Source organism: Panthera uncia, chromosome F2, assembly GCF_023721935.1.
Source record: "Panthera uncia isolate 11264 chromosome F2, Puncia_PCG_1.0, whole genome shotgun sequence".
In the NCBI taxonomy this organism is placed as follows: Eukaryota; Metazoa; Chordata; class Mammalia; order Carnivora; family Felidae; genus Panthera; species Panthera uncia.
The window spans coordinates 16425809-16446820 of NC_064812.1; positions in this window are offsets into that span (position 1 = coordinate 16425809).

Genomic DNA, 21012 nt, shown 5'->3' on the forward strand with positions numbered 1-21012 from the left:
AAACACTTTTTCCTCCCGTGATAGGCTTCCCCATCCTGGGAGAGGGAAACACCTGTGTCCCAGTTTCTCAGGCCGGATGCTACTCTTGGCTCTTGTCTCTCACACCCAACTCCATCTGTTTCAGGTGTGACAGAGCCCAGTCGCCTCACCAGCCACAGCTCTTACTATGGTCCAAGCTGCCATCTTCTCTCATCTGAACTCATCACTGGTGTCTCTGCTTCCACCTTTGCCCCCAAATCTCCCTCAACCCATCATCTTGGAGCATCTTTCACAAATTTATAAGTGAGAATAGATCCTTCCCTTGTTTAAAATTCTGCAAAGCTTATACTGGAATTAAAGTAGAAAAGTTGGGGCACCTGGGTGGCTCAGTTGGTTAAGCATCCGACTTTGGCTCAGGTCATGATCTCATGGCTCGTGAGTTCAATCCCCTATGCTATTGGGTGGCATCAGGTCCCGCATCAGGCTCTGTGCTGACAGCTCAGAGCTTGGAGCCTGCTTTGGGTTCTGGGTCTCCCTCTCTCTCTGCTCCTCCCCCACTAGCACTCTGTCTCTCTCTGTCTCTCAACAATAAATAAAAGTTAGAAAAAAATTTTAAGTAGAAAACTTAATTTAAAAAATGTCTTTAATTAAAAAAAAACCAACCTCTCCAAAGCCGTCCCAGCTTTCTCAGACAACTTTCAGACACCTGCAAGATTGCTCTGCGACCCCACACTGCTGCCCCCCTACTCTCACTCCGCACCGTGTCCCCCAACTCAGCATCAGCCACACTGGCCTCCAGGCTCACACATCGTTTCCACTGTCTGTGTTCACACTTGCTGTGCTCTCCACCCAAACACGCTTGGCCCAGATACCACACCTACAGGGTCCCCTCCACACAACAGCCAGGTTAATCTTAAAAACACAAACTGTTCATGTTCCTCTCCTGCTTAAATGACTTTACAGCTTCCCAGAGACCTTTGAACAGAGCCCCCCATCCTTTATCTAGCCTCTAGGGCTTTCTGCTGCCCAGCACCCATCCATGTCTCTGACCTTGCCTTTTGCTGCTCCCCACGGTGCCCACCACTGCCTCTGCCTTTATTATTCCCCCTCCTCTCTCTTGCCTCTGGGTCTTTGCTCTGGTCTAATACACACCTCTCTCACCTCTTCACCTGACATAATTTCAAGTCATACCTTACCAGCCAGATTAAAAATCACTGCATCAGAGGACTTCCGTGTACCCCACCCTTGCCTAGGTCAGCTCTCTCTCCTATTAAATGTCTCCATTGTCCCTATACACCCTCTTTGAGACCCTTATCCTACTTGTAATTACTTGATCACTATCTTCCCCTCCAGGCTCATATCTGTCCAATCTCTTCCGCATTTCCAGGGCTGGGCTTGGCATTGCCTACATGTATTGTAGGTCCTCAATAAATATAGCATGAATGGATAAAAGAATGAGGCTGCTGAATCTACACTGTCTCTAAAATCCATCTCAGACTCAGAGGTCAGTGTGGATAGGCCCTAGTTCAAGCATCTCAGATCCTCTGCTAAGGAATCACTGTGTCCTTCCTTTATCCTCTTTCTCTCTCCCACCCTGGGGAAGATGTAGCATGGCCTACCTATGTCAGGCCTAGAGGATGAGAGCTTCTCCTAGAGGGTCATGTTTGTCTGGAATTGGAAGTGAGAGTCTTGCCATCTGTAAACTCCTGCAGCCTCCAAAATTCCTTCTGTCAGAGACTTGCTAATGCCTCAGCTTTCTCTCCCTTCATCTTAATCCAAAATTTAATAAGCTGCTGGCATCTGTGGCTACTTGGAGCTTGTATGAGTCTCACTGGGGCACAGAAGCACTAAGTAAGTTGTCCCCTGGAATGTATAAAGAAAGATGGCACCAGGGCCGAACACATTGGGACACACACGGCAGGCCAGCTTTGTGCGTCCAGTAAGAGGTCTCTGTGGCAGGTGCATTTACATACCTGGGCGTCCACCTGGCCAAACCCCATATCTGATCTGAGTTAGGAAATGCCCTTCTGTCATAAGGGACCCTTTGGAATCTGCTAAGGAAATCACAGTCCAAAAAGAAAGAGGTTTTAGCATGAGGCTTGTGCATCTCACTGGCTAAGGAGAGGGTCACAATCCAGAGCTGAAGTCAAAATATATTTAGCCAGCAGCAGTTAACCTAAAACATTATAAGTAAAAAATGTCAGATAGCCTGACTAATCATTGCAACAGGCAACAAGGGAGGGGGATGGAAATGAAGTGGACGGAACAAGGGCTATGCAAGAAAATGCTAACAAAAATATCAAACACTCTGTCCCAACATAAACCAGTGAGCTGGAGAGGAGCCAGCAGAGAAAACAGTGTTGGCAGGAAGAAAGTGGCTGAATTTACCTTTGCCACCTATAACAAAACTCTGCGATGTCCCGGAGGACAAGGACTATGACTGCTTTTACTCCCTTTATCCTTCTCAGGATGTCTGACACAATGCTGCCCCCCTCCAACATGCCATGCTTGTCCATGTCTCTGTGCCTCTGCACACGTCATTCCCTCTGCCATGACGCCTTCCCCTGCCCTGCCTCGTGAACTCTTACTCAGCCTTCACCTCCTCTGTGGAGCCTTCTCCAGCCTTTCTACCCACCTCTGCACTCCCCCTCCCTTTATTCCAGCTCCTTCTACATCATAGCACCGTAGAGACTTGTTAAAGGAACTGGAAGGAAAGCTCTTCATGGGAGCAGACAGAGTCTTGGTCCCTATGAACCTCTAGGTTCAGGCAGTACTTGGCACACAAACAGTGATGACATGCCTGCAGAATGAATGAGCAGGTGCACAAGTGAAAGGGCCCTACACATCACTGGAGTATATGGACTGCTCTGGGTGGAAAGAAGGAGTTAATTATCAGGCAAACTGCCATTCCCTAGTTTTTAGCTGCATTTCACCCCAGTCTCTGCTTCCAGCACCACATGGCTTCCTTCTGTGTAAGTCCTCCTCTGTCTCTTATTGGATTTAGGGCGCACTCTAAACTAGTTTGATCTCATCTTGATCCCTTCCTTCATTACATCTTGAAAGACCCTATTTCCAAATAAGGTCACGTTCTGGGTTCCAGGTGGTCATGCATTTGTGGGGAGACACAATTCAGCCTGTTTCAGATACCATCTCCCACAAGAAGGCATCCTTGATGAGCTCTCACCACCACCACCCCCTCACCCCAGGTGGAGCCATGTGGCATGGACTCCTCCTCTCCCCATCTCATCAGGAGCACCTCCTGGGAAGGGACTGTGTCTTTCATCTCTGTATCCCCCACTCCAGCCCCACAGGGCCTGGCACTGCAAAGACACTCAGTGAACATGCATAAGCTAAATCCAAGCATTTCACAGGGACTAGCAAACATTGTATGGACTCCGAGAATAATGTGCACAAGACACAGCTTCTGAGCAGCTTCCCAAGAGTACAGGGTGAATGATACCTTCCAAATGCCAATCAAGAAGGAATTGGTGGGGGGGGGGGGGGGGGGGCGTTGCAGGGGAGCTCAGTCAGCTAAGCGTCCAACTCTCGATTTTGGCACAGGTCCTGATCTCACGATTCATGAGATCAAGCCCCACATCAAGTTCCACACTGACAGCACAGAGCCTGTTTGGGATTCTCCAGCCTTTCTACCCCTTTCTGCTCCTCTTCTTCTCTCCCTCTCAAAATAAATAAATAAACAGTAAAAGAAAAAAGAAGGAATTAGGGTCGGGCATAAGAAGTTATCTGAGAGAACTAATCTGTTAGCAGTGTCACCCATAATGTCCTATTTTTGATCTTGCCAACATAAGCCTTTGGGGTGATGTCATGAGAGTGAATCCGATGCTAAGGATGCTGGGGAGAAGGAAGTCTGGTTTCTGAAATGTCAGCTTTCACGCAATCTTATAGGAATTCTAGGCTCCTGTTCAAATGCCACGTTATTCTCTTCATGTGGGGAATTTGGTTTTTTGCTTTCCCTAAAGACATCCATGAGTCTCTCTTCCTCCTGATTTCACTTATTTGATTTAATTAGAATTCCAGGGCATGCAATCCAGAATTCCCCAGTAATTCTCCCATAACAAGCCAGCTGTCAAGGAAAATGGTGCTTTGAGGACACAGACAGGGATTCAATAATGTGAGGTGTTTCTAAGTTAGAAAGATACAGACAGGAAATTCTGTCCTATTCAGAATCAGAGGCTGTCTTTGTAGTTTCCCCAACAGTCCCATCAGCACTGCACACATTCAGAGACAAGAGGGCCACCTCAGGACAACTGCAAAATCAGAACCTTCCAAAAGGGGTTGGGAGGGAAGTAATGCAGAGACAACTATGCTCAAGATAAGACCAAGGAGAAAAATAGCAGAATTCATTAGCAGAGTCTCTGAGACATTTATCTTTTGTCGAGTATTTGAGAAAAAAAGAAAAAACAGAATTAATCCCCACTTGGAGTATAGATTGATTTGGCTTACTTATCTGAAGAGTAAACTAAAGCTGTTAATGGATTTGCCCATTTACTAAGCACTGAACCTGCATTACCCAGCTCAGTTAACACAAGAAGCTTCTCTCACCTCCTCAGCACCCTTCCTGACCACCCTAACCTAGCCCCCATCCCACCCACTGCATTGTCCTCTTGCGCTCCTTATTTCTTCCCTTCATACCTTTTAATCATAATTATTTATTATCTTATTTGCTTTCCTGAGTTTATTTAGTTGACATCCCCACCCAAATGGAAGATCCCTGAGAATGGAGAATGGCTGCCCTGTTCACGTCTGTTTCCCTGGTACCTGACACAGAGAAGGCAATCAACAAAGATTTGTTGAATGAATGAATGAATGAATGAATGAATGAATTGAATGAATGGCAATCCAGGCATTTAGGATGAGCGTAAAAGAGAGAAGGTAAGTTTGGGGAATGACACAGGAGAAGGGGAGAAATATGGGGAAGTGGTTGACTGGCATGGGAGGGCACAGTGGTCTTTATCCAGGTGAGTGTTGTAAGAAGATCACTCTGCCGGCAACCAGTGGAAGCATGGAGAAGTCCAGAAAGTTTAGATGGCAGGCTATTCCCATCCCCAGAAAGGATGATGAGGTATGGCCACTAATGTAACAGTTTACAAGTCTTCACATGTCTGTGCCCGTCACAGAGGACAGTGGGCATTTGCCCGTAACCGATCTCCTCCCTGGACATAATGATGAGACACAAAATCCTAAGCGGTCACCCTCTAAATCCTCCCACATGAAAGAAGACCCCAGGCAAATCACTTACCCCACTAGGACATAGTTGCCAAATTATATTTTAGGCATTATGATATTTTCCTCATTCTCAGGGCTTGATGAGGGGGAAGCACTTGAGATGACCTTATAAATGTCTAAAGCAACAGTAGCCACTATGAACGCTGGGGGTAATAACAGATGTAGCAGTAAAGTGTACAGTGACATTTTGAATGTCAGTGACACTTAAAATTTAAATTTACAATGACATTGTAAATAACAATGGTAGCAGAAAGGATGGGGGGGAGGAGGTGGCAAAACTTCATGGGTGTATTGCATAGGGATGCAATGATCTCTCGCCAGACTATACAACAGGCCCCCTAACCACTCTTCCTGGCTCCAAAGTCTCCTCTTCTAGCTCCCCGTCCCCTGCTAGGGGCAATCCTAGCGGGCTTGGGGAAAATCAATAGATCCATTTATCTTTCTGAAAGATAAACCTGGCCAGATCTCTTCTTTGCTTAAACCCCTTCAATGGTCTCCCACCTCAAAAAATTCAAGCTTCACTTCCATACCTATGAGGTCCTTGTATGTGGAAGAATAAATAGCCTCCACCAGAATAGGTAACAAATAAAATGGTAGTGGAGGACCCACCCAATAGGAACTCAGTAAGTGCTATTCTCCTTGCTGCCCCACAGTCCCAGTTCAACTGGCCAAAAAGAAAACTCTTACTTGCCTATTAACAAAGAATGTTTACCTATTAGCTATAGCTGTAGATACATAGAAAACGAGACTAAATAGATCTCAGATACCTGGCCACCAGCTCCTCATCCGATGGGGACACCGTGACCTGCTCTTCCATGCCAAAGGCACAGTACACTTATCCCAGAAGGGCTCAGTCCTGATGAATGTGGTCAAGGCCTTAGTTTCTCAAAATGTCTTCAGGGAAATATTTTTTTGCCCTCAAAATTGCCTCCTTTTCATCTAGAATGATGATTCATTTCATTATTCAGTGACTGAAAATTCATGAAATTTTGTGGTTAAAGCAAAAATGTGTCACACACAATTCCATATGTCCGTGCAGTGGGGCTGAGAAAATCTAATGATGAAAACCATCATTTCTTCCCCCAAAGTTTAACAGATCTCTCCACCTCTTTTTTTTTTAACTTAAAATATTTTTATCTCCTTAATTAAAAACATTGCTTTGAAAAATAATTAGATATAAGACTCCATAAATAAACATAATGGTCGAAGCACTGTACTTTCTTAGATTAGTTTCAAGATTCAAATTCTCAAATGCAAATGTAACATTTCTGAGTCAGAGAGTTGGAAGGAGGCCTGGGTGACCAGTTGGTCCAATCCAGAGAGACAACATGGAGAAACAGAAACAGCAGTGGGCTTCATGAAAAAACATCTGAGGACCTGGGTTTGAGGTTTGGCTCTCCCTGTAGAGAGATGGATTCCTCAGGCAGGTCACTAAGCTACAATGTCCTTGCCTGTAAAATGAATGAATCTCATCTGCCAAACACTCTTGAGAAAATCACAACTGTTGGGGCATCGGGGCGGCTCTGTCAATTAAGCATCTGACTCTTGATTTCAGCTCAGTCATGATCTAACTGTGAGATTGAGCCTCGTGTTGGATTCTACACTGACAGCCCAGAAGGTGCTTGGGATTCTCTCTTCCTCTCCCCCTACTTGATTGATCGCACACTAGCACTCTCTCTCTCAAAATAAATAAATAAACATCTTTTAAAAAGAAGAAAATCACATCAGGGCACCTGGGTGTCCGACTTCCCCTGAGGTCATGATCTCACAGTTTGTGGGTTCAAGCCCCACGTCGGGCTCTGTGCTGACAGCTCAGAGCATGGAGCCTGCTTTGGATTCTGTGTGTGTCTCTCTCTCTCTGCCCCTCCCCACCTCCCCTCTCGTGTGCACACACTCTCTCTCTCAAAAATAAATAAACATTTAAAAAAATTAATAAAAAAAAAATCGCAGGGCACCTGGGTGGCTCAGTCGGTTGACTGTCTAACTTCAGCTCAGGTCATGATCTCACAGCTGATGAGTTCGAGCCCCGCATTGGGCTCTATGCTGACAGCTCAGAGCCTGGAGCCTGCTTCAGATTCTGTGTCTCCCTCTCTCTCTGCCCCTCCCCTGCTCGCACTCTGTCTCTGTCTCTCAAAAATAAACATTTAAAAAATAATAATAAGAAGAAAATCGCAACTGTAAAGGGAAAAGAAGACATTGCTCTATGATGGTCAGCAAAAAATACCCTCCCACATTCTTCACTCCACCCCTCTAGGCTCAACATCCTTTTAGTCTGGGGAAGCAAGAATAAAGGGATGACTAGAGAAAGCCACCAAACACACTCATATAACCAGCTTCCAGATCAGGAAACAGGACATTACAGCACCCCAAAAGGCCCCTTCACAACTCTACCAGTCAATAGACTCTCGAAAAAGAACTACTATTTGGACTTCTAACACAGATTAATTGTGCCTGTTTAAGAAGTTTATATAAATGGGAATAGATAGTTTGAACTCTTCAGTACAGCTTCTTTTGCTCAACATTAACTTTGTGAAATTCATCCATGTGGTTATGTGTAGTTATAGTTTGTTCATTCTTGTTGCTTATAGTACTCGACCATACAACGATATTACAATTCACGTTTCTGTTTTACTCTTGATGGGCATTTATGTATTTTCCCATTTGAAGCTATTATAAACTTTCTCGTACATACCTTTTGGTGAACATATGTTTACCTATCTGTTGAGTATGTAACTAGGAATGAAATTGCTGGGTCATGGGGTGTACATATGTTCAGCTTTATAGATATGGCCAGTTTCCAAACTTGTCATACCAGTCTCTGCTTCCACCAGCAGTGTATGAGAATTCCAGCTGCTACACATCTTTAACAATACTTGATATTGTCTTTCTTTTTCATGTTAGCCATTCTGGTGGGTGGGAACTGGTATCACATTGCAGAATGATATTTTTAAAGTGTAAATCAGATTATGTCACTCTGCCAATGGTTCCCTTAGCATTCAGAATCAAACCTTCAAGACCCTGGTTACCTTGGCTTTCTTGCTGACTTCATAGTGACACTCTACTCACTATGTTTCAGCCCCACCTCTTTCTTTCTAGTCTTCAAATATGCCAAGGTCATTCTCAACTCAGGATGTTTACCATTGACTGTTTCCTCTGCCTGGAACGTTCTTCCTCCAAATATTCCCATGACTATCTCCTTCTTGTTCATTCATACATTTAACAAATACTATCGAGTGATAATCAGGTTCCTTCTCAAATCTCAGCTCCCTCTAAGAATCCTTCCCTGACCACTGCCTAGTGTAGTCATGGGTACTCCCTCACACCACACCACATTCACTCTCTAGTCTCTTGCTTTATTTTACTTGTAGCACTTATCACAACCTCTACTTTTTCTTTTAAGATTTATGTGTTTTCTGCCTTATCATATTAGGATATAAATTAGCAGCCGAGACAGTATATCTTCAATGCCTAGAATAAAACATACCATAAGTATTTAACAAATACTTGTGGGATGAATGGAGAGTTCACATAAGGGATTCACACATAGATTCCCAAAGATAATTGTAGAATATTAAAGTTAATAGAGCCCCTTCCTTTTCCCCCCTACTTGATTGATAAAAATGAAGCTCAGGAAGATAAAATGACTCGGCCAAGTTCATGGTCAGCAGCAGAAATGGGGTTTGAACCCAAGCTCATGACTTCTAGTTCTAGTACATTATTCTACCTATGAGAACTAGGGAATAAGTCTTAATTGAATGAGTCTCTAATTATTGAATGTTGGACATTAGGAATTGATTCAGCATAGTGAAGTCCTCCTCCAATACCACTCATAGACCTGTTTTGAAGACAACACTTCAAGAATATATGACAAGGGAATTGTTTCTGGTTCCCCAAAATCACCCCTGGCCTTGCCTCAGAGAAAGAGGACGATGTTGAGAGGGTTAAAATGGACAGGGCTGACTCTCAGTCCATCTTCCATTCTCTACAGAGAGAAAAGAGAACTATCTTGGCAGGAACAATCTCCCTGGACTCCCAGGGCCTGGGATCTACCAGGAAATTATGCCCTACCAGGTGAGGGCCCTGTCTCATGCTTAGTTTGGGTGAGAATCAGGTTGTACCACAATGTGAGCCTCAGGACTAGTTACATAATTGGATGTGTAATCAGTACCTTCCAGATCTTCAGCCAAAAGCACTCCTGATACCACTTCAATCTTGCTGAATCATCTCTAAACCCCATGACTGGATGATTCACGATCTCCTCTGGGGTCATGACTATCAGGTGTTCACCCAGAAATGAGAACTAAATTCATAAGGGGAGAGATGCTCTTGTTGGAACTCTGGTTTTTCCAGTGCTTCAACCTACCACCCCTTGGATTTCCAAAGAGTGATGGAAGCCACCTTGGTCTCTTCCTCATTAATCTAAATAAATGGGTGAAAAATAACCAGAGACCAACTATGTACGATAGGGAGTTAGTGTTTGGAAAGAAATCAACCTAGATGATAAAAAGCATAGAAATCCACAGTCTCCTACCACATTTCTGAAATCAAAAAAGCTCTGAAAACCAATTCTGCTTCTTTGTTCCTTTTTGTATATTGGCAGTGAATTCATTTGGCAGCAAATCCTGACAGGAAAAACTGACATGAGACTATTTTTAGTCTTCATTTCTCCATTTCAGGTGCATACTCATACATTTTCATGCCAGAATATCACTGTTGGATTATGAGGTGCTGAATCAGACCCCAATGGGTTGTTTCAGAATATAGTATATAATGCATCTCGGGGTGCCTGGGTAGCTCAGTTGGTTGAGTAACTGACTTTGGCTCAGGTCATGACCTTGCAGTTTGTGGGTTCGAGCCCCGTGTGGGGCTCTGTGCTGACAGCTCAGAGCCTGGAGCCTGCTTCAGATTCTGTGTCTCCCTCTCTCTCTGCCCGCCCCTCCCCCCCACACATGTGTGGGTGTGCTCTCTCTCTGTCTCAGAAATAAACATTAAAAAAAATTTAAAAATAATGCATCTTATCACTTTAATAAAAGCTGAAACATTCTTAATACCCAAACGTATCTTGTTCCTAAGATTTCAGATAATAATGGTAGACCTGTAATTCTTCACTAATCATATTTGTTCTGCACAAAAAGCTAGGGCAGGCAGTATTGTCCCCATTTATCAAATGAATTAACTGAGGCTCGGGGAAGTTAAATGACCTGTTATTTATTGCTGTATAACAAATTGCTCCAAAACTTAGTAGCTTGGAACAACAATAAACGTTTGTTACTTCACAGCCAGGGATTTGAGAGTAGCTCAGTTGAGTGGTTCTGGCTAGAGGTCTCTTGTGAAATTGCCATCAAGATGTCAACCAGTTATCCAGCATGTTTTATCTGAAGGTTTCATCAAGACTGAAGGATCCACTTCCAAGATGGCTCACTCACATGGCTTTCGGCAGGAGGCCTCAGTTCCTTGTCACACAGACCTTTCCAGAGGTCTGCTTAAGTGCCCTCCCAACATGGCAACTCAATTTCCCCAGAGCAAGTAATCCAAAACAGAGCAAGATGGAAGCCACATGTCTTTTATGGCCTGGACTCAGAAACCATATTCTGTCATTTTCACAATATCTTACTGGTTACACAGGTCAGCCTCTCCAATGTGAGAAGGAACTACGGAAGGACATGAATACCAGGAAGCAGTTATCAACGGGGACCATCTTGGAAGGCTTGCAACCACAATTAGATAAAATCATTTGTTTACATTTTACAGATGAAAATCTAAGCAATTGGTCCAAGGTTGCACAGCTGGTCAGATGCAGAATAGGATTTAAATCCAGGTTGACCAACTCCAGAGTCCATACTTTTTAAATTATTACATAATATCACCTCCTTCATTTACTTAACCATCCTCCTAATATGTTGAATTTAAGTAAATTCCTATTTCTTGTTACTATAAACAACACTGAACACTTTCTACATAAATCTGTACCTCCATATCTTGTTCTTTTATTGGCACAAGTGCCTAGAGGCAGAATTGCCAGGTCAAAAGATATGAACTTTTTCAATTCTCTTGACACATATTATAAAAAACTAATTGCCAGAAAGGAAACACCAATTAACAATCTCAGAGAAAGTTTGCATGAACATGTATCTCACTACATCCTTGATACAATTGTTAAATCTCTGTTAATTTTATAGACTATAAAGACTTATTTCTATTTGCATTTTTTGGAACATTTCTTTTTCTCATATGATTTTTATTATTTGTCTATTTGTATCATTTAGGGTCTTTGGTTGTAAGAAACAGAATTTGACTAATTTTAATTAGACAGGGAAGTGTTGAAAGAATACAGGTGGTTCACAGAATTAAAGGAAAGCTTGGTAAATCTGGCAGGGACCAGAGCATCCCCAGGACCCTAGGCAACAGAAAGAGAAGGATGTCTTGTAGGCCACCATTACTAGGATGCATCAATTTCAACATTCTGTTCATCTTTGGGTCAAAGAGGCCTAGCTTGAGTTATATATCTAACTTTGGGTAGGGTAAGGTGAGGTACTTTGATTCAACCAAGACAGCACTTAGTGGAAAGAGATAATTACCCAGAAGTCAATAAGTTGCTATTGGGGTGCCTGGGTGGCTCAGTTGGTTAAGCATCCAACTTCAGCCTAGGTCATGATCTCGCCATTCCTGAGGTCAAGCCCTGCGTCAGGCTCTGCGCTGACAGCTCAGAGCCTGAAGCCTGCTTCGGATTCTGTGTCTCCCTCTCTCTCTCTGCCCCTCCCTCTCTCTCTTTTTCTCTCTCAAAAATAAATAAACTCTAAAAAAAATAAAAATAAAAAAAATAAGTTGCTATTACCCAAAGAAAGGAGAAATGCAACCTAGACAACCAAAGAACAATAAATGTCTATTACAGGTTTTAATTGGATGGGTCCCAAAGCCATTCTCTTAAGTTAAAAGTCTTCTGCTCCTTATGCTGGTTCATGATATACCCTTATTAATTGTCCAAGTAAAGCAATTTTTTAAAATCCCATTACTTTGTTTTTACCTAAAAGTTCAGCATTACTAGAGACCCCACCATGGACAAGCTGGAGAAGAGTTCTTTTTGGCTGGGAAAAAAAAGTCTGGAAATGTGAAATGTGGAGATAAGACTCCTTCAAAGTTGCCAAGTAAAATAACCAAAATCAAAGGGTCATGAAGAGCCCTAGAATGGTCTGAATGTTTGCCCCCACCCCCACCTGCAAAATTTACATGTTGAAATCCTAATGCCCAATGTGATAATATTAGAAGGTGAGGCATTTGGGAGGTGAGGCATTTGGGAGGTAATTAGGTCCTTAGGGTGGAGCCCTTATGAATGGGATTGTCTTATAAAAGAGACCCCATATCACTGCCTAGCCCAGTTTTCATCTTATGTGGATACAGTAAGAATCTACGACCTGGAAGACAGCCCTAAACCAACTACACTGGCACCCTAATCTCAGACTTCCAGCCTCTAGAAAGTGAAAAATAAATGTTTGTTGCTTATTAGTCACCCAGTTTATGGCATTTTTCTCATGACACCAAATGGAGTAAGACAAGCCCTTTATCAGAGGTTAGCAAACTTTTTCTGTGAAAGGCCAGATAGTAAATATTTTAGGCTTTGAGAGAATACATAGTTTGCCACAACTACTCAACTCTTCTGTTGAAGCACAAAAGTAGTCATAGACAATAAGGAAACAAATGGGCATGGCTGTATTTCAATAAAACTTTACTTACAAAAGCAAGTGGCAAGCAGGATTTGGCCCAGGGTGGGTGGGGGGTATAGTTTGCTGACTTTCCTTTAAATTAAACAACAACAAAGCACATAATGCTTTTGTTTATGGCTGTTTCAACCCTGGTTCCAAAATGATAAATTTTTCCCTATGATTTTAAAGAATTTAGCTTCAGTTGCCAATATTTAGGACAGTGTTCACTTGATTTATCACCTACATTTTAACCATAAATTACTTCAGATGATTTTTGCTTAAAAAAAAATATGGGAGCAATAAGAACTATTAGATAGGAACTCAATATCCACATCAAACTCAAACTCAACTCTATCTATGTAGATGGGGAAAGTAAATGTTTTTATTCATTCAAGAACATTCAACATGCATTTACTTAGCACTTACTGTATGCCAGGGACTGAGGCTGGATACATAAAATACACAGGCCCAGGCCTTAAAGAGTTTAAGCCTGATGGAGAAACTTGCAGTCTAAAAAAACAATCCATAGTTGAGTGTTATTCTAATGGATAATAGATGGGTATTACAGAGAACCAGAATCAGGTTTAAATAGCTATAACTGTCTGAAAATGGAACAGGGTGCCTTATGGAAAGGATAGCCAATGCCTAAGGGCAGTTCCTAATTTGAGTAAATGCTCAAGCTAGATAATCTATAAGATTCTATAATCATCAGACATCCCTTAGAATGCCTGTTTTAATGGGTGCCCTCCTCAGTATGCCAGGTTGAGCCCCCAGTGAATAAATCTGTATCATGTCCCCATCCCTGTGTCCATGATTGATTGGTGCAGGAGCCAAAAACTGAGCCAAGCAAGGTATAGTAGAAAAGTCTTCAAAGATGCGCACCCTTGATTTCTTTCCTCTCTCTATGCACATGCTATTCTTCACATCATCGTGGGGGAGGTGTGTTTCATTCTATGCTTGAATCTGGGCTGGGAGTAGTTAATTTCTTGACTTACAGTATATGGTAGAGTGACGCTGTCTGACATCTAACACTATGTCAGAAGAAGCTGGCAGCTTCCATCTTAGTCCCTCAAAGCATTTGCTCTTAAAACCCAGCGACTGTATTGTGGGGAAGCCAAACAGCCCCATGGAGAGACCCATATGAAAGAGAATGAGGTCTCTCCATTGGTGATCTGGCTGAACTCCCAGCTAACAACCAGGAACAACCTGCTGGTCATGGGAATGCATTGTCTGGAAATGGATCCTTCAGCCTGCTATCAGCCCCACCAGCTGAGCCCTGCCTAAATTCCTTACCCATACATCATGAGATAGAATTGTTTTTTAAACAATTTGGGGGTAATTTGTTGTTCAGCAAAAGATCATTGGAACATGAAACCAATCATGGTTTTTCTCTCCCAAGAATTTGAAATTTAGGTTGTAAACAGGTATTAAAATTTTTAGGAGTTGAATCTTATAAAAGCAACCCTTGATGTGCGTTAGATTCACATGGAGAAATTATATAAAATGTAAAGTTCCAGGCTGTCACCTTTCCCCCAAATTTCTGAACCAGTCAGATTGGGTACAGCCTGGTAATATTTTAAGCAAACATTTTAAGCAAGCATCCAGGTGATTCTGATATCATGGACTAAAACGATGATTTGGATACACAACTTAGAGAGCTAACAGACATATATACTTAGACTTTCCCTCACCCTGTGTCCCCAAACTGGCCTTGACTTGAGCCCCTGACAATCCAGTGTTAGCTATTTGTAGCCTGAAGTCTGGTTGGACCCCAAGGTTAAGAAAAGCCCACATCAATAAAAAACCCAGTAGAGGAGATGGTACTTGAATCCTCACTAACCCCCAGTTCACTTCTAAATTGAGCTTGAAGACAATCACCTGCCTAATTTTAGAAACCTGAAATATCTAGGGCTGCAAGACTAGAGACGTCTTTAAACTACAATGTTAAATGCAATATAGTCCTTGTTATATTTTTTCCTCCAAAAGGCAAATCTCATCAGCCACCTTGGGGATTCTTCTGGATTATATCACAGCCAACACGATTCTCTCAATAAGACAAGCCGGCTGTAACTGCCATTATCTGCAGACAGAATTTCAAAGGGCTGGTCAGTGTGTGTGAAGTCTGGCATGAGGCGACTGCCTTGGGGAAGATTTCCTTTGAGGAGTTCAGAGAGGGAAGCTGATTTATAGGCACTGGACTCCCACAGTCCTGCTTTGGTGAGACATGAATCGGGTCAAGGTCTGTGTGTTCTTTCTTGCTTGAAGGTTTATTTGGGAACAAGGAAAAGAGGGAAAAAATCTCTGCAAGTTAAGTTGGTGTACTATTCATCTCTTCCCACAGCCGGCCCCAAAAACAAATACTATGGAAGGGGGCATTTGACGGGTCTCAGAGGGAGGAGCCTGGAGCTTTCAACCATGGAGGCAATGCCAGCAAACTCAGGAAGTGGGTGAAATTCACTTTGGCTGCCTTCTCTCAACTTTGTTCTTAGTAAGACCTCTCTCTTCCTTGGCCTTTGTTCTTCATACTGCCCTTCCATTCCTCGCTTGTTCCCCAAACTAAGGTTCCCCACCCACAAGTGGCTTATTCAGGAAATAACTTAAGTTCTAGAAGTGTTTTCTCCTTTCCCTTCTTTCTTTTTTTAACCAACCCACCCCTTCCATCAAAACCTACCCTTCCCATCTCCCATGCCCTAGGGACCCTTCCCACTGCCTCACCACTGCACTAATAGGTGATGATTTTATTATTAGCCTTCAGCAAAGATGCAGTCCCTCGGGGCACCAAGTGATTGAAGCGTTAGGCTCACTGGCAGTGAGTTGAGAGGGTTTAAAGCAATGCATGGCCCCCTCTCGGTGCCAGGCACACATAGAGGCTCAGAGGAGTCACAGGTACCACAGTGGAGCCCCTGAGAAAAACTTAGTTACTGGTGAGGGGAGATTTCATTCTTAATGAGGGTGTAATTGAATATGTCTAGATTTTGGAATAAAAATGACCTTTCCGGTAACTTAGAATCTATTTATTTTTCCCTGTGCAAATGAATAAAAGTTGTTTTCTTTTTTAATCCAGAAAATAAAACCACCTCAAAAATTAAATTAAAAAATGGAAGTCTGACACTCATCCCTCCAAGCTGTTACTGGCTGATTCTTGGCAAAGTTTTGGTGGGTGGTTCAAGTTCAAGGCACATCACAGCCCTTGGCCCTCGCTCATCAAGAAGGAGGTACTACATCAGCCCAGCTGACCAAAGTTCTTTTCCCAGCTCACCTACCTTGGAACCAAAGATTCCCATAGTGACTCTGTTCTCGCAGGAAGAAATCTGGACTAGAAATCAGAAAACCTGACTTCTGACCCACATTCTGCTGTTAACTGTGGGGTCTTGACCTTCGCAGGAAAATGAGGAGTACAGACCTGGAAAAGTCTCTAATCCTAAAATAACTAGGAACCCAAGATTAAAGGCCTCTGTTTAAAATACAAATAAATACCCTGAAAACAAAATCAACATATTAATCAACAATTACCTACTACCGTTTAGCTCAAATGAGCCTCGTGGCTTAGCTTACCCATTTTCTCATAGGTCCTAGAGGATACTGCAAAAGACCAGTAATTTAAGTAGGGTGATAAGAAGGGAATGATCTAGGAGATGGGGGTTTCTTAAGGAAGGAGAGGAATCTGGTGGGAGGCCCCTGCTGGAACAAAGGAAAGCATAAGACTCCGGACCCCCAGGCTGGAGGCACCACAAGGAAAGAAAGTCAGGAACAAGGCACAAAAAAACTAATTTTCCCCATTTCCCATTATTTCCCTTGGCTGGGCCTAAAGAAAAACTGCAAGACGTTGGTCCTGGTGAGAGCCTTTTAGACCCCCGTAGACGCTTATTAAGTGGTAAATAACTCCAATAATGATGAACCTAAGGAATTCTAGCCTGATCACTACCCTGACACAAGTCAAAATAGCTGTTCTCCTTCTTGTTTGAGAAATGAGACTCAGCTGATGTGGGGGCAGTGGGGAGAGGAAGGAAGAAAATAATGAGCAGTTACCTTTATTAAGCATCCACTCTGCACTAAGCACTGCGCTGGGTTCTCTTGTTAGATATGACCTATTTGCAAGGAAGACATTATTCCTATTCCATATGGGAGACACTGAGACTCAGAGAAGTGTCACTTGCCCAAGGTCATCTAGCCAGTGATGGGCACAGCCAGGATTTAAATCCATACCTCAGTGACAGCAAAACATTCTTTCCACAATGGCCATGGAAAATAAGTTTTAGCAAATGGGTTTTAACTTTCCACTTAAGTGATAAGCAAAGTAATGATAACAATTAACATTTGACGAGGGCCTATTATTTGCCAACCACTGTGCTAAATGCCATCGTTTATCATGATATTTAATCCTTACTGTGACACTGTGAAAGAACTAATATCACCCAATTTCACTTCTAAGGAACCTGAAGTTAAGCAATTGGTTCAGGGACACATGGTGAGATGTCAAAGAAAAGAGTTAAGCCAGACAATCAAACACCAAAGACCATAATCTTACGGCTACACAGAGCACACTTATTTTAGTCCAATTCCCTATAAATAAAAGCTTGTTATTGCTCAATGTATTAGCAGGGATGAAGATAGAGGGAATTTTAACTACCAACCAGGCTGTTGACAGATCCAGAAATCACTCTTTGACAGCAGCTGGGAGTGACTGAGGGGTGAATGTTTTCAGAGTGGCAGGCCTGCCCTCAAAGCTATTCAGGCCCTAAACAAGACCTTCTCTGTGTCCCTGATGTTCTTCAAACACACACACACACACACACACACACACACACACACACACACAAACGCACGCGCGTGCGCACCAATTTCAACTGTCCTGGGACAAATAGCTGCCACTGTACCCCATCCTGCAGGAACAGCACCCTGACCTTCTCCCCTCAGGGCCTGGAAAATGTTTCTGGCATCTTTGCAGAGATGGGAAACCGGAGCGAGGAGGAGACGGAGGGGAGAGGTTAGAAGAGGGGGAAAACCCAGTGTCTATGTATGCAAAGTGCAGAGGGAGGCTGAGCTAGTGAAAGAACATATTTCCGCAAACGGAACCAAAACATATTTCACAAACGCTGTTGGCCTTGCAAAGGATTAGCTGCTAAAGGACATGACCGTGGGTACCAATCTCTGTTTACAAGCTTCTCCTCTGCCCTGCCTGGAGACGTGACTTTCCATGTCCTCGATAAAGGGCTCATTAGCTGGTTACCTCAGCTGCAGAAACCCAAGCAATTCCTGGAGTCTCCGGGACAGGACTAAGGAGCAAGACCTGGAGGGCCTCTGGCCGTGGACACATTTTCACCGTCAGCAGGGACACGTGTGTCTTCAAGGGTCTCCCCACCACAAACAACTGCCTGTATACTTCTAAAAAGTCAGTGTTGTGAAAGATAAAAAAAGAGCTGAGGAGCTCTTCCAGATTAGAGAGGATTAAAGAGGCATGACCACTAAATGCAACGCATCATCTTCTGTTGCATTTTGGACTAGGAGGGGAAATCGCCAGTAAGGATATGACTAGGGCAACTGAGAAAATTTGAATACGGAGTGTATTCTACTTTTCATCTCTTGGTAGTATTTTTCTTGAACTTTATGCTAAAGGATAACATATATACAGAAAACATGGCAACGCATACATACTGATCATCAATGTACAACTTAATGAAATTTCATCAAGTGAATGATACTTTTGTTAATCAGCATGCTGATTAAGAAATAGAACATCGAGATTTCCCATGAAAACTCCATAATTCTCCCTTCTTGTCACCATTTACTTCCAATTCCACTCTTGCCATCCAAGATAACAATCACCCTGAATTTTAGCATTCAATGTTCACATTGAGTTTTAGATTCAATTTGCCTGGTTATGCCTGTACGTGTACATGTGCCTGTGTAATTCTTACTTTGATATAATTTTAAACTTACAAAAAGTTGTAAGAAAAGTAGAAAGAACTCCCGTGCACTCTTTATCCAGATTCACTTTTGATTACATTTTGATGTATTATCAGCTTTCTCTCATGCTGTCCTATCTGAACCATTCATGACTTAACTGAGATGTCAGGCCCCTCTACCTGTAAACACTTCATTGTGTACATCCAAAATGTCCAAAAAACAGGACATTCCCTTATGGAATTACTTTCTATTATATAATTACACTACAGTTATCAGAATGAAGAAATTCTACAGTATCTTGTAGATTTTGCTTTATTTTAAAATATGCTAGGTATCAATTATTTGTTCATGGATTAAACACAGATTTACAACTAAATGGCCATAATTAGGACCACTCTTTCTTTGTGGAACTTATTGGCATATTGGAGTGTATTCTAGATAACAGTGTTTCACCCAAAGTTAAATCTGAAGCTAATCATTATATTGTGAGACTGAATATACAAATGGACAGTGGCCAGACTGTATGTAAAAATAGAACTCCGAGGGGCGCCTGGGTGGCTCAGTCGGTTAAGCGTCCGACTTCAGCTCAGGTCATGATCTCGCGGTTCGTGAGTTCAAGCCCCGCGTCGGGCTCTGTGCTGACAGCTCAGAGCCTGGAGCCTGTTTCAGATTCTGTGTCTCCCTCTCTCTCTCTGACCCTCCCCCGTTCATGCTCTGTCTCTCTGTGTCTCAAAAATAAACAAACGTTAAAAAATAAAAAAAAATAATAAAAATAGAACTCCGATTGACAACCTGCAGCCACCTGCCTGGGAAACCAGCCCCTTATCTTCAGCAAACAGCCCTAGAAGCCAGACTTGCAGGAAGCCAGACTGCCATCTCCAGTGACAATCCAGAAAACCCAACAATAACTTCTGTAACCATTGGCACCCAAAGGGTGAGGACTTGATTCATACCTGACAGCTTCCCTGATTTCTGTCCCTGCTTCCAACTTAGGGCCAAGCAGGGAAAGTCAAACATGCGCCGCTGACCAACCACACGGATCCTCCACGTCTCGTTAGCCCATCTCCACCTTCCTCGTGCCCACAGCCTCCAGTCAGGGCACACCTGAACCTTCTGCTGTGTCTCGGATAAAGCTTTCCCATTCCTCTGCCTACCTTTGAGTCTCTGCCAAAATTCAAGTGATGGTGGACAACTCCCTTGCTATAGCCAGAATAAAGAGCCTTTGCTTTTCTCATTTGGTGGGTCTTCCTTTATTTCCACAGTTCTGTGGTTATAATGAGAAAATGTCCTTGTTCGTAGGAAACATGTGCTGAAGTGTTTAGGGGCAAAGGTTCAGAAAAATATGTGTGCATCTAGACAGAGAGGGGGAGTGATAAAGTAAATGTGGTTATAAGTTAACAAGCAGTGAATCTGAGCTGAAGGTCGGGGGTCGGGGGTGGTTCTTTAGAGGAGAATCTTGCAACTCTTTTGTACCTTTGCAATTATGTCAAAATAAAACATCTTTTAAAAGTGTCTCTGGGTGATTGCTTACATCCTGACCAAACGGACTACACCTGTTCACTAGGGCCTTGGATGATGGACTTGTGCCTTGTCTGTGTCCCTTGATCCGTCTGCCAGTGCTCTCTCAGCCATACCCTCCCCACCCCACAGCACTTTCCCAACCCTCTGACAGTTATCCATTTGGGTGACTGGCTGCATAAGGAATCAGAATGATCTTGAAGTCCCCTCGCCCCTCTCCCCGGGGCCAAGGGGCACAGAAGAAGTGAGGTGTTGCTCTCATCATCAGCCGTCACATGTACCCCAGGCCTCGTGATGCAAATGACTCGTGACCTGGGGGTTGCAAGGATGGTTGGAGATGGGCCATCAGTTTCTTAAGACTAAGCTGAGTTCTTGGAGCTGGCTGGACTTAACTATTACATTCCAAAGCTGCAGTATGTGACTATTCTCTAACCTTGACTTCTTACTCTTCTTTCTTCCTTGCAACTCACAGGGGCACCCTCTTATTCGTTAAACCTCTCTTATCCTTTCACACAGTGCTTCTTAACCCTGGCTGTACATTGAAATCATCTGAGGCTTTAAAAAATATTGATGTCAGCTCCTATGTCCCAGAAACCCTTATTCAATTATTCCAGGGTACAGCCTGGGGTTTGGGCTTTTTGTTGTCTTTGTTTTTGCTTTT